Source organism: Vidua chalybeata, chromosome 3, assembly GCF_026979565.1.
Source record: "Vidua chalybeata isolate OUT-0048 chromosome 3, bVidCha1 merged haplotype, whole genome shotgun sequence".
Lineage (NCBI taxonomy): Eukaryota > Metazoa > Chordata > Aves > Passeriformes > Viduidae > Vidua > Vidua chalybeata.
The window spans coordinates 94,764,807-94,779,066 of NC_071532.1; positions in this window are offsets into that span (position 1 = coordinate 94,764,807).

Sequence of the window (14,260 nt, forward strand, 5' to 3'; positions counted from 1 at the left end):
AAACAGTTTTCTCAAATAACTTCAAGGAGCTATCAGAACTGACAATTTCTGCTACCATATTTGCATCTTAATGAACTTTCTGATAAAGCAGGCTGCAGGCTGACTGGAAGTGGCATATTTTAAATTTGTCACTCTGCTTCGTCCTGTAAAATACTTCAGAAAAGGAGGTGGATGTGGGAAACAGCAGCCAGGCTTGGAAGACATGCAGGTGAGGGCAGAAAACACAGCTGACCTCTCAGCTTTTATAGAAGCTTAGATAGAAGCTCTTTTATAGAAGCTTAGATAGAAGTCCCTCCAGGGTCAGTCCCTCCTCTTGGCCCCCAGCCTGACTGTCACCCATGAGAGGAGGTGCTCCTGGCTGTCCAGACACCAAAGACAAGACCACTGCCCTCTACAGTGCAAGCACTGACAGGTTGACCTCAGCTCATTACTACAAGCTCTTCTTTCAGTCCTGCACTTTTTGCAGACCAGACTCTCTTGCATTGCCCAGCCATGCAATTCAGCTTTTGGCAGTCTTGCTGTCACTTGATAATTTTACTGAGGGCATCATTGTAGTGGAGTTAGCCTCTGACTGCTCAATAGTCTTGCTACCAAACTACTATCTAGACAGCCTGCTTTTCGGCCATCCTGTCATTGCTTTTAACTCTTCTGTCCACGTGCAGAAGACTGGAGCCAGAGGAGGCACATGCTTGAGCATCTTTCTCAAAGCAGTGCATAGAAGCACAGTTAGATTTTACTTCATGTTCCTTGTGTCCATGAAGGCAAAACAGGTCACTCTCCTGCAACTGTCTCTGCTCTGCTTCTCCCAGCACCACCCAGAAGATAAAGAACAGGACTTTTCCTGTGCTGTTTCCCTAATGATTTAAGAGCTGTGACTGACAATTAATAGAAAAGTAGGATGGAAAAACACCCTACTGGGTAGAAAACAAGTACAAGCTGATGATTAAAAACTTAAATGGTATTTTACCAGAATATTCATTCTAATATGATGTTGCTGACACAGTCACTTTGCACCTCTTCTCTCATCTCCCCTTTTGGCATACTGCTTTCTTGGCTTAGGAAGCGGCCTGTTCCACTAGTGAAGTAGTGGTTCCTCCATGGCTAAAAGGGTTGGAATAAAATATACAGTAATGTGGGAGCACTTGGTAGAATAAGCTCCAGGCTAGTCTCAGAGGCTCAGGAAGCAGCTGTTGCTTCCAAATTGTTTAGCAGATATTGTACTATAAACACTACAGTGTAGCAAAAGGGTTTTTTTTCTGGAAGTCTGACACAGGAGAAAGAGGAAAGTAAGACTGGGCCTCCTTCAGTCAAAGGTGTATGGGAAAATTACTTAGACAAGTTCCTGATGATTTCAGAAATCTGGCTACATCAGAGATAATTTTCATTTGAAACTAAGTGTGGAATTAGGGATTAAGAGACAGGAGCAAGTCTCTTGTGAGGAAAGGCTGAGGGAGCTGGGCCTGTTCAGCCTCCACAAGAGTCAATTGAGAGGGGACCTCATCAGTGTCTGTCAGTATCTGAAGGGAGGGGGTCAAAAGGACAAACCAGGCTCTTCTTGGTGGTGCCAAGCAATAGGACAAGAGGCAGTGGGCAGAAACCGATGCACAGGAAGTTCCTCCTGAACATGAGGAAGAATTTCTTTACTGTGCAGGTGACTGAACACTGGGACAGATTATCCTGAGAGGCTGTGGAGTCTCCATCCTTGAGGAAATTCAAGAACTCTCTGGACACAATTCTGTGCCATGTGCTCTAAGATGGTCCTGCCTGAGCACAGAGGTGACCCTCTATGGTCTTTTTCAACCTTAACTATTTCGTGATTCTTTGAAATGAAAAGTCAGACTGTGTTTTTTGGTGTGTCTGAGGACCCACCCTCTGTGCACATGCTGCTGGTCAGTCTAGCAAGCTCCTTATCCCATGCACTCTGCAGCTTCTGAAAGCTCTTGTCTTCCATCACACAGACATCTGCCAAGCACAGACCTGGAAAGATGAGCTGCAGCATTTGCAACCTGAAAAGAAACAAGAAAAGCATTTTAATTCCAAAACAGGTAGCACAGACAATATGCAATAAAAACATGTACTTCTCAAGAACCTTTTAGAGAAGAGGGCTGGTGCCTCCAGGGAATAGGCAGGTACAGGACAGCACCTGCCCTCCTCTGCACCAATCACTCTCCTGGGGTCCCTCCTGCCCCTGAGGCCAGCCCTAGTTTGCATCATAACTGGGTAGGTTTTTGAGACTTCTTTGGAATAAGAATTGCTTATGACATATGCATTTAACCTGATTTTTGCCATTGCTCTGTTTGTCCTGCATAGAGAAAATTAATTCTCATTGATTCTCAATAAAGGAATAAATCAAGAAGGAATAAACAAAGAAAAATAGAGAGATTGTCCTTTTTAACAAATATCCCACAGATATTTCAAACCTTGATATGGCATAGAATTTCATAGATTCATAGAATCTTTCAGGATGGAAAAGTCTTCTAAGACCATGGAGTCCAACTATTAACCGAGTACTGCCAAACCCATCACGAAACTGTGGCCCCCAAGTGCGACATCTACATGCTTTTTAATTACCTCTAAGGATAGTGAATTAACCACTTCCCTGGGCAGTCTGTTCCAGTGCTTGATACCCCTTTCAGTAAAGAATTTCTTTTTGTTAATATGCTGTAATACACCAGCATATTAATAATATAGAAAATAATTTGTTTTTCTTTTTTTTTTAACAAATGCTTGCTCACATAAGACCATGCATAAATTGCAACATGTTTACATGATCCCTCACAATAATTTGTGACTCAGTGCTGTGCACAGAGTGACTTGTATGTTGGTCATAGCTGAATGGTTTAAAATCAGAAGTCACAGTGCAATGCATATTTTATGCTACAGCACCATCTACAGTAAGGACAAAACATCTCGTGGTAAAGTTCTATTTTATCAGATGTTAAATCACAGTGGGCTTGAATTTATATTTGTCTGCAGATTTGGCAAATTTATTCCCAATTTGCAATAAAAAAATGGCTTATTTTCTGATTAATGAATAATAATATTAACTTCCTCATCTGTTCTTTTTCTTAGGCTGCCTCATTTGTATTTTATAGGCTAACTTGTGTACTTTTTAATATTATAATAATTTTATAGTCTGTGATAACTCTTTCTAATTCTATAAAATACAAAAAGTATTTAGTTTACATCAATTGTTACAAATAAAATAACAATCTACCACTTAAATCCTGAGTTATGTCACATGTTATGTTTCAATCCCAGATCTCCCTGCTTCTTCCTTTTGTCACAACAGGTAAGTATTTGTTGCCAGACAAATTATCTGTCTCACTGTGCCAGCATCCTGGTCCAGTGGGCATCTACATATATGTCAGCTCACTCCCAAGTTCTCACTCCAAATAACTGATCAGCTTTGTGTGAGCACAATCCCCAGCAACTTTTCCTTGTTCCTTGTTCTAAGCAGGAGAACAGAAAAAGTAATATTTTTCTTCCATACCATTCAAGTTTCTGGAAATATCTTATCCATAGAGGGCACTAGCATATAAAAATATCTTTCAGTCTGGTTGACCATATCTATCCTCCATCTTCTCAAATCCTGGTAATTATACAGTGTCAGTGCATACCACGTTGTATACATTTAAATTTAGAATTTCTGCTAAATGTGCAAATTCTGCTGGACTTGTCTGTAGTTTGATAGCAATTTTTTATTTCTCTTTTGCTTATAATATTTCCCTTTATTTTTCTTTTCCTGTAAGCCTTAATTCACTGAAGTATAGCAAATACTTTCTGTAAGTGTTGGAATTTTTTTTTTTTTAGTGACCTATACTGATTTGCACTGTGGAATCCAGGGAATCTGCTTTTCCCTCCAAAAGGCTACAAACTGCAAAATTTTATTAGGTGACCAAAAGAAGCTAACTTTAAACCTTCAATTCTTTATTGCTCACCATCTAAGTAGTAGAAAATCTAACACTTTCCCAGATCAGACCAGACAATGGAGTGCATGAGACAGAAGTCCTCTTTTTTATTGCTTTCTGTACTATTATTAACCCCTTACTTCCTTACTTCTGGGAAAAAAAAAATGTAGGACAAGTAGGGGCAGGAGGTGTGGGAAATGGCAGGGCAGGTCTTTATAAACTTCTCCCTAGTGTCCCACAGTAAAACACATGCACCAAATTCTGAACAATTTCAGCAGATTATTTTTCTTTTGACAATTTATCATTATCTGAGGTGAATCACCTCATATTTTTTCTGACTAAGCACAGGAGTTTGACCTAACAAACAGGTGGAATTAGAGTAACAATCTTATTTAAGACAAGAGCTCTATGTATAGAAAGGCTCTGGTTTAAGTTGGAACAACAGCTCCTCACAAGCAGGATTTCACAGTTAATAATTTTACCTCCTAAGTGTCAGAAGAGTATTGGCAGAGCTAATGAGAAGCTGTAAGAGCTGTACCAGTGGTCTGATGCAGACTCATAAGTGGAATAATTCCTGAAGGTATGTGTAATGTAACATGCATATGAAATAATAAAGCAGCTGCTCCACAGCTTGCTCCTTTTTCACAATAACCTTAGCAGAGGGCTCATGAATTGAGAAGCCAACTATTGCTTCCTGTAAACTGGGCTGGGCAACAGAGCAGCTAAAAATTTGCAAATTTTCTATAACTTACAACTTCAGGTGATTGGATGTGGCATTTATTTCACTTTTTCTATTTTTTAACAAGTGTTCAGTCCGTTTAAATACTTTTCTTGACCATAAAGTCTTCCCAATAGTGCTATTCCATCTTTAGATCTCTTCCAGACCTAAAAAAAAAAAAAAGATGGCTTTCTAAGAATGAGAGTATTTTATTATACACAGCCTATTTACTTAAAGACATAAGATTTGAGACAATTACAAAGCATCAGACTGTCTGGTCTGATTTCCCATGTCTGACACATTTTTCATTTTTGTACAGTTAATCTACCCATTTTATGAATTATGACAAGCCACCAAAATTATGTTTAGACAAAGTTTGAGAAGATTAGCTGATCTTTTTGTAGCTGAGCATCAAATAAGAAAACAATGAGGACCCTAGACATGACTGGATTTGGCCATTTGTCCATCCTAATTTCGGTAAGGTACTGCCCTTTCTATGCTCTAGGATTGCTGCCATGTTCTTACAGATGGTGCCCCTGGTTCTTCCCCTGTCTGTAAATGGTGATGAGCTTCAAAATACATTTAATGCCTCATTTGAGACATGATTGTGCCCCTTGGCTTGGGAACTAGTCATGATTATGTCATAGAGGGAGAGGAAGAATCCATTACTGCTTGCTGGCCCCAGCTGTTAATGGTGCTGTGTCTTCTTTTATATACAAATTCTCTGGCTTCAGGTTTCACTTGGTACTTCTTGTTGCTTTTCGCTGCTGCCTATGTTCTCCTCCTGTGGATATTAAGGTTTTGTCAAAAAAATCATAGTTTTGTCTTTTATTTTCCATTATATAAACTGTTTTTTTTAATACTCACGAAGTATTTCCTTTAGGTTTTAACTGATTTTTTGTGGCTCATTTTTCACATCTTCAACTTTAAAGTTTTTTTAAATACTGTATAGATAGAATACTTAGTATAGATAGAAAAAATTTCACCTATGCTACTCATTTTTCTTTTATTATTTTTGCCCGTCATATCAGCTATTTTTGGAACAATAGTATCTTGAAAGCTTCTGTTGACTTACTTCTCTTCAAGACTTCTCTGAGTTAGTTTTCCAGAACAGAATACTTACTTTATTAGGAACAGACTGCATATTGGATTTTCTTAGCTTTAAAAATGTCATAACTTTAAAAAAAAAAAGTAATTGTAAAAAGTTTAATTCCAATACACCCTTCTTTCTGTTCCACTAGTTATAAGAAGTCTGGGTTCATAACACCTCCAGAGAGACATGAGACTTGTGGATCGTACTGAATGTGGAACTCAGAGGAAACTGGCTCCTGAAAGTCAAAGCCGTTGGTTCTCTCTCAGTATCCTCTGGATCCTGGTCCTGTCCCAGATTCTTTCACAGCACTGAAAATCCACCTGCATGCCAAGTTCTGTATCAGTTCCATAGGCTGGTGGTCCTCGTGCTACACATACTGACCCACTTGCCCACAAAATTGCCCTTTTGATAAGTCAGGAGCTGGACTCTATGCATTGACTTCCAGGATTTGGAATAATGACCTGTAATTTGCAGCAAAAATAAACTGAATTTACCACAATGTGTAAATGCTTGCCAGTCATTTTCATCACTGTTCATTGTACATCGTTGTAATGACTAAATATTACCAGTCATAAATAAGTGCATATCTTTAACCTGTCTTTGTAATTCCAAAAGGGAATTGTTTCCAGACTTTGAACACAAACTCCCATGTGGCAAAGCTATATTCTTCCTTTGGTTTAGCAAATACAGAGTGTCCAGGCATACATTGTGTTGTTTCCATCTTCTTCCACATTATCTGTTATAGCACCATTCATTAGGCTTCTCACAGCTGTGAAGTATTATATTTAGTTGAGGAAGTTTTTGATTTCCTCACCCTCTCCCAGCCTTTGCCAGCAGACTGTGTTCACTAGGAACCATATCACAGATTAGGCCAGCATGACAGTTTTGGACACAGGTCCAGATCATGATTCAAGATGCCTTTGGAAATTACATAAACATGAAGATATATACACAGAAATATTTTTTACTAATATTTAATTCAAATTTCAACAGGAAAAACAAATAGCCATTGCTAAGAAAGGAAGCATCAGCTTTTCTAAATGTTGCCAGTGGCTTTCATGATGAAAAATACATAGGCAGCATAGTTCCCATCTCAAAAGGAGATGATCATATGGTACAAGAAACCGTGGCAACATTGATTCTTCTTTGCATATTTATATTTTTTTTTTCCTAGTGGTATCATACTTAAGTGCAAAGATGAGTAATTACTTTTATCACCAAATAACTAATTTCATTGAAAATGAACATGCAAAAATAAATATAGGAAAATGTTCTTCCAAAAAAGTATTCAGGCTTCCCTAACCAAGTAAGTTTTGGGGTTGGGGCATGGGGTTAAATGCATGTGTGCTTGTGTTCAGGGGTTATACAAAGGAGTTACTGGAGTTATTTCATAACCATGCACTTAGAGAAAAAAATAATGCAAAACACAGCTTTTGAGTTTTTCAGCAGTCTTTTTTCAGATGCTAACTAATAAATTGTGAGAACCTGAAATGACTGATGAATAAATCCTTTGATTCTTATCTCAGGAGAAAAAGGCATATTCAGTTTGTTTTCTCTCAAGTATTTATGTGATCGTGTTGATTGCCTTTGCATGTGTCCTAAAGTTTTCTTTGTCCTTGGTGGCTTCTTCATTACTGACAAAATAGACAGATTGATATTATGGAGAGAAGAAGTTTCAAAGGAAAATAAGCAGGGATGATGCTGATAGCAACTTGAGCAGAAGAGATGGAAGGTGTCTGTGAGTGTCAATGAATGAGCACTGACATCACAGCTGAGACCAGACTGAGTAGTCCTACTAGTTGGGATTCAGGCAAGTTACAGTAGAAAAAACTACTGGTGAAGGTGAAGGATTGCCTGCTAAATTTTGCTGAACGTTGTGATGAGCCAGGAAACCAGAGATGACTGACAGTTGGGGTTGTTCAGCCTGGAGGACTCCAAGGACACCTTAGAACACCTTGTAGTATGTAAAGAGAGCTTACAAGAAAGATGTAAAGAGACTTTTGGCAAGGACATGTAGTGATAAGGCAAACAGGAATGACCTTAAACTGAAGGAGGGAAGTCATTAGATATTAGGAAGAAGTTCTTTACTGTAAGAGTGGTGAGCCACTGGAACAGGTTGCCCAGAGAATCAATGGATGCTTTATCCCTGGGAGTATTCAAGGCCTGGTAGGATGGAGTTTGGAGGAACTTGGTCTAGTGGAAAATGTCCATGCCCATGACAAGGGGGTTGGAACTTGATGGTCTTTCAAGTCCTTTACAACCCAAACCATTCTATGATTTCCTACCCAAGCCATTATAAGATTCCATTCTATGATTCAAAATGTATCCATGTAATTGAATTGAAGAAAGAGTAAATCATCATTGTCTATCACGACATGTAATAACTGTCTCACTCTTAATAATCCATCTTCATAATAAAGTATTACTTTTATATATTTTAAGATGTATCCCAGCATTTGTGCCATAATGTTTTATCTGAATAACCTGGATTCTCATAAAAAGTGCTCAGTGTGTTTCCTGCACAGGCCCTAACTTCTTCTGGGCAACAGAGCTGGATGGACTGCTAAGCTTGGTGTGACTTGAGGTCAAGAAGAGGAGGGCTCACTTCACCTTGCAAGATGTGTAAATCTATTGCATTCCCAGTAAAGTGTACATACCTTATTTTATTCTAAAATTGTTTAGGTTTAGCTGACAGTCCATGGACATTTTATGCCTTTGTTCACAAGATTGATGGTTCATATATTCTGTTAAATCACTTTCCCATGTAGGTACTTACAGACATTGATTTAGTTACATACTTGGCTTAGATTAGAGATTGATAACAGCTGTCTTAGCATTGCATACATTTTGAGTTCATGTCCAGTTTGTTATCTACCACAATCAGACTAATTCCCTTTCTGTGTCAGTGACATTCAGAATATATTCCCCCATTTGGAAGCAGCATCAGAAGCTAGCATTAGTCTCTAGAATATAGTCTCAAATTTGCTGCATTAAAATACTTATTATACAAGTTAGTTCAGGTGGCTGCTCAAAGAAGTTTTGGGGGTTTTCTGGAAAAACTTACTTCTGATATTTGTTTATGTTATGAACAGCTATGTCAGCATGGATTTACATTTCTAATAGTTTTCTTCAGGATAGTAAAAGGTCAATTACATATTCTTCCTTAATCCCACTTGAAATGTACCAACGGGAAAGTGTCTAACCATTAACTTATCTTTTAAGGAACTATGAGGTAATCATTTTAGTGCAGACTTGAAATGATACTGTTAAAATTTTTATTAAAATACTGTGCAAGGCTACATCAACTCACTTCTACTAATTTAAGCATATTTTATCAAACCCTTTGTAAGTCAAATCTGTAATCATACAATGAAGATTTGCTTCAGCTGGGATGATCTATTAGCTATAAAATATGTTGAGTGGTATTAATAAGGTTATGATTCTATAATTGTATAATGCTTCCTGAAGCATATGTATCAACAATTTCATGAGAACTGCATAACTATAGATAAAGAATATAAGAAGTGAAGGCTGTGTTAAGATCTGGCAATTGTTTTAATAAATATTTTTATACCTACCTAATTTCATAAAAAGACAATGTAAACAGGCATGAGTTAAAGGATTATGGTTTAGAGAAACTGCAGAGACTGGTCGTGTAGAGTGGGTGTTATCCAGTCTGACTAAGTCAACATGAATTTCAGTTTCACAAGCAGAATCCATTTTCATTCCTGGAAATCTTGTCAGAGCAGAATATTTGCACAGTACTTGTCCAGGATTGCTAGACATATCTCAGCACAGCAGGAGCTCAGAACATAATGTCTATAGATCAGATATGCTCACTGTGAAACTTCAGACCATTATCACTGGATCAAAATGTCCACTCTTACAGATCTGATCTTGATCTACTGTCACATCAAAATGTCTGGACATAGTGGAGCTACTGTAAACTAAAAAAAAGGTAAATACATGTAGAGTATGTCTAGTGGTTTTTGGCCATATTTAATTCTTTGATTTACAGTACATAACACACCACAACTACGTTTGGGTGGAAAATTTAGCAGAACTTTGGAGTTCTTGCTGTCAGCCACATGGTCTTAATATTCCTTTGTAGAGAGGAAGTATAAAAACATTACCAGAAGATTTTGCTTGCAAATTCCCAGGAGGCAGTTGTAATACAATGATCCTGAACAATAGAAAAGATCTCAGAAGCTGTGACATGTCAATTCAAGAGAGCAGACTTGAAGCCTCTAATTTCCATCAGTAAATTACCAGGCGTCTCATCCCCATTGAACAGAAAGGTCACGTTTTTGTTTTCATAGGAGAGACACGCTAATGAAATACTGATACAAAGGGAGAAAGTGGAGCAGGGAGTTAATGTGACTGACTGAGACACCTAGTTTTGGTGCAACAGGATGTAAAGCACCAGTGAGGAAATGTAATCTGCTCTTCTGAAAGAACATGCTTAAATTCTTCCTGCAGTCAGCACAGAAATAGCTATCACTCTGAAGGCTTCTGGAGAGCTGTAAAGTAAAATTACACTAAGTACTTACTCTTTATTGAAAATGCCTGCATCCACTGGCAACCTGAACTGATGGTGTCCTTTAAAAGATATAGCAAAGAAGTCAGCACAGGACCACTGGGTGTGAATCTCTTTTCTTTCAGGATCTCAGCTCATCCTTCCAAGAAAATGCCTTAACTGCCAGATTTTGAGGTTGTTTTCACCCTTTTCATAGTTGTGGAGCCAAAAATGCATGAGTGTAAAATGGTGAGACATGGAGATAGGCGCCTAAGACAGAGCCCAACTCACACCTGGAGGGGAAAGAACTGGACATTTTGTTCCTTCTCTGTTACATTAACAGAGGTCTGTAATGACAGAATGAAAAGAAAAATGGTATTTAGTGGTGATAAAAGAAATATTTTTTATCATTGATATTGAATAAGTAACTTATTAATGCTGACAGTGGCTAAGATGTATGAGATATTTGTGTCCCCTGAAGATAAAAACATTAAAGCCCATGTAGCAAAGCAGTGCTGCAGTGTTTGAAAGGCACCTGTCAAACTGTCAAAGTTATTCCATTAATTTTATTCAATGTATATTAGAAAGTTCGATGGCTTTATTGATAAAGTGAGATCTTTTTCAATTAATTTATACTGCTGTTAGCAAAATCTTGTGGGGATTAGTTCTGAAATTGATTTATTTGGGGAAATTCTATAAAGAATGTATATGAAAACTCAGGTGAATGTAGCATTTAATTACTGCTTATCATGTTGCAAGAAGGTGACATCTCATTTCTCACTGTCACCGCACATGGCTTTGTGTTCACTCTCATCACAAGTGTAAACTCACAGTTATTTCTGATTAGCACAGAGCTGATAAAACTCTCAAGTCGCAGCCATTCTTTTCTTCTCTACTTCTTTTGGAATACACTAAAGTTCCATATTTTGCACTTCTGATTCTCTTTAAGTAAGAAACAGAGAGGAAAACAAGCTTGTGATATAAGCATGAGATCTGCAATTCAGATGCCACACAGAGCAGAAATCAAGCATATTCTTGGAAAAATCCTTTAATATAAGCAGCTAAATAATTGCCTGGTTTATTCAACCTACACACAAAAGGCCCACAGCCTAAAATATTTTAGATAATGCTGGATTGCTAAAAACCATCTCAAGTTACTGTGTAAAAGCAGTGATATTACTGATGTATGGCTGAACTAAACAAAATGTCAAGCAGATTATGAGTCCTTTGGCTGAACTTTTTCATTAGAAAATGGTGATTCACTCAAATTGAAACTCTGTAAAGGAATGTGCAGCTCTAGTGAGATGTTCTCATCATGGGGAAACCGACATTCAGAGCAGCACCTCTGTGCTGGAAAGTTTGATCCTGAAACAGTATCTGGAACACTCACTGTGTCTATGGCCACAGAAGATTAAAGATGTTTAATCATAGAGTAGAGCAAGGAAAACTGCTCCAATACTGTGAATTGTATCAAATCTGGATCAAAGAATTTTATTGGTTTTGCTGATGTTACAGAAATTACTGGTAATCAATAATTTGGGATCATTAACATCAGTACAACAGATAATTCACTATACTAGACACATACAAAGTATAAATAGATGCTATTCTATAAAAAAATTCCGAAACATTCTAATCCTACCCCAACACTCTAATCCTACACTCATGCAGAATGATGTGCACACTTTGTGGGCCCTCTTTGTCCCCCTCCAAAGTTACCTGTGCACATCATATCCTGAGAATGATTGTTCCCCCTTTGCAAGATACATATTTTCATCTCCTACTGGAGCACTACATGAGCCCCTGCAGCTCCCTACAGCTTGCTGGGGCTGGGACTGGTGCAAAACACCCCTCAGAGTCCCACAGGCACACCAAGGTGTGAGTCCCCATGTGTGTGTCCCCCTCCTCAGGCTGGACACAGATGCCTTGGGGTGGCCCATGGGAAGGTTACAATCATTGCAGGGCAGTTTCTGGCAGTGCCACACCAGGCTGTGCTTCACAAGATTTTCTTACACCCCTGTCTCCCAGGTAAAAAATTTCAAAGAGTCTTTTATACTTCTTTTCAAGCTGAACCTTTTTATGATTAAAAAGTCTTCAAACAAATATCAGGTTGCTGGTTAATCTGGCTGGTGGTCATCTTTCTCCCAGCAGTACCTGTCTGTTCAAGTACTTGGGCTGATTGGCTTTTGGAAGTTTGGGTCTTTTTTATATCATTCCCTAGCCACAATTAATTGACTTCACCTGTTTGGATCTTCTAAGAGATGGAATGGATTGACTGCAAGTAGTAATCAAAATTTTGAAAAGGCATTTGAAACTAGGTACTTAATTTTTATATTCCTGAAATGAACACTAAAACCTGTTATGAAGGATGTCCCAAAAGGGAACACAGATAAAGGAGTAGCTGATTGCTGCCCAATACAAGGCAATACAAAGGCAGATTCTTCTCAGAGGTGCTCAAGAAAGGGACAAGAAGCAACAGTTTTAAATTTCATGAAGGGAAATTTCAAGGTTGTACTTATCTATAGAAAATCCCCATGAAAGTAGATAAGCACAAGTTGCTAGACAATTTGGGACATCTCCATTATTGGAGATTTTCAGAAATTGACTGGACAAGGCCATGAGTATCTAGAAGTAAGTTAGAAAGAAACGTTGCATAGAGAAGGATGTCAGATTGCCTTTGGTCATCTCTTCCAACCGAAATAGTGCTGTGGTTCAGCACTTCCACTTTCACGTACTTAGTGCTCTCCTAAGGACAAATACCTGATTACCAAGAACATATCTGCAGTTTAGTAGGACACTTAAAGATCTCGTGAAGAACACTACATCTAAAGTTGTAAACTTCTCAGTGCATAAGCACTAAGTTGGCAGAGTCTGGACAAATAAAATCTCTTAAATTCTCTTAAACATCAAAACAGGAGCAATTGTTTTCAAGACCTTGAGAAATAGAGGAAAGTAAGACTGATATAAGAAAGGGTAAGACACTAGAAAATGTTTGTATATCAGTCCTAACTGCACCACTATTGTAAAGGAGTTGTAATAATTTGATAGCCTGACTGTAAAAGTTAATTTTGGTGCAACTGGCCTAATAATGATATTGCCAAGTTTAGACTAATACTAAAGTATTGATTCCATATAGAAGGTGTGATTCTTCAGCCCACTTTATTCACACAAAGTGCAACCTGGTAGCCCACCCTTGAGAACCAACTGTGAAATTTGTGTATAATTATGTAGAGTGTGGGCAATAAAGTGCATAACAGGGAATGAATCAACTGATTGGTGCCGCGTCTCGTCCCAGCTTCGCAAGATCAGATCTCTTGCTAGCCCTGGCTAGCTCTTTTCAGGGCAATAGGGCAGCGAGAGGCACTCTCTGCTGAACCCAGCTGGGCTTTAGAGAGTGCCTTCGTGGGCCCGAGGACACTGCTGATCCCACCGGCAAGGAAGGAGGCAACACGCTTCTGGGGGCAGGTGCAAGATTTATTGTGACTCCGAGAAGAGCCCCAGAGCCCAACAGCACTCAAAGAGCGCCCACAAGAGAGTGAGCTCTGGGCCTGGAGCAGGCCCTGATATAGGGTGGGTGGGAAACCCCATCAGGCAATGGGAGAAGACATGGGAGTGGCCCTCCGAGGGAAGGACACCCGGGGTATCCACTTAGCAGGGAGGAGGGGAGGGACCCCAGGCCATTGTCCATCACCCAGCGACCCCGGCAGAGCCTCCAGACAAAGGGGAAGGATGGACAAGTCACCTGGGAGGGGTCAGGGGCATGAGTCAGGGTTTTTGGGATTGATGGACGCACAGGTGCTGATGGAAAACCTGGGATGAACCAAAAAGGCACAAGGGGGGTACAGAGAGAAAAACCATTCTGAACATACATACAGTGGAACCTAAAAACACAACTCCACAGACTGGGTCAAACAGCTGGTTTGAACTCAGGATTACTTGGAAAAGTCTAAGACAGCCTGGGTTATAGGCATACATAGAAAAAAAATTAACCATGGAACTCATCAAGTTTCAGTGTCCTTGCT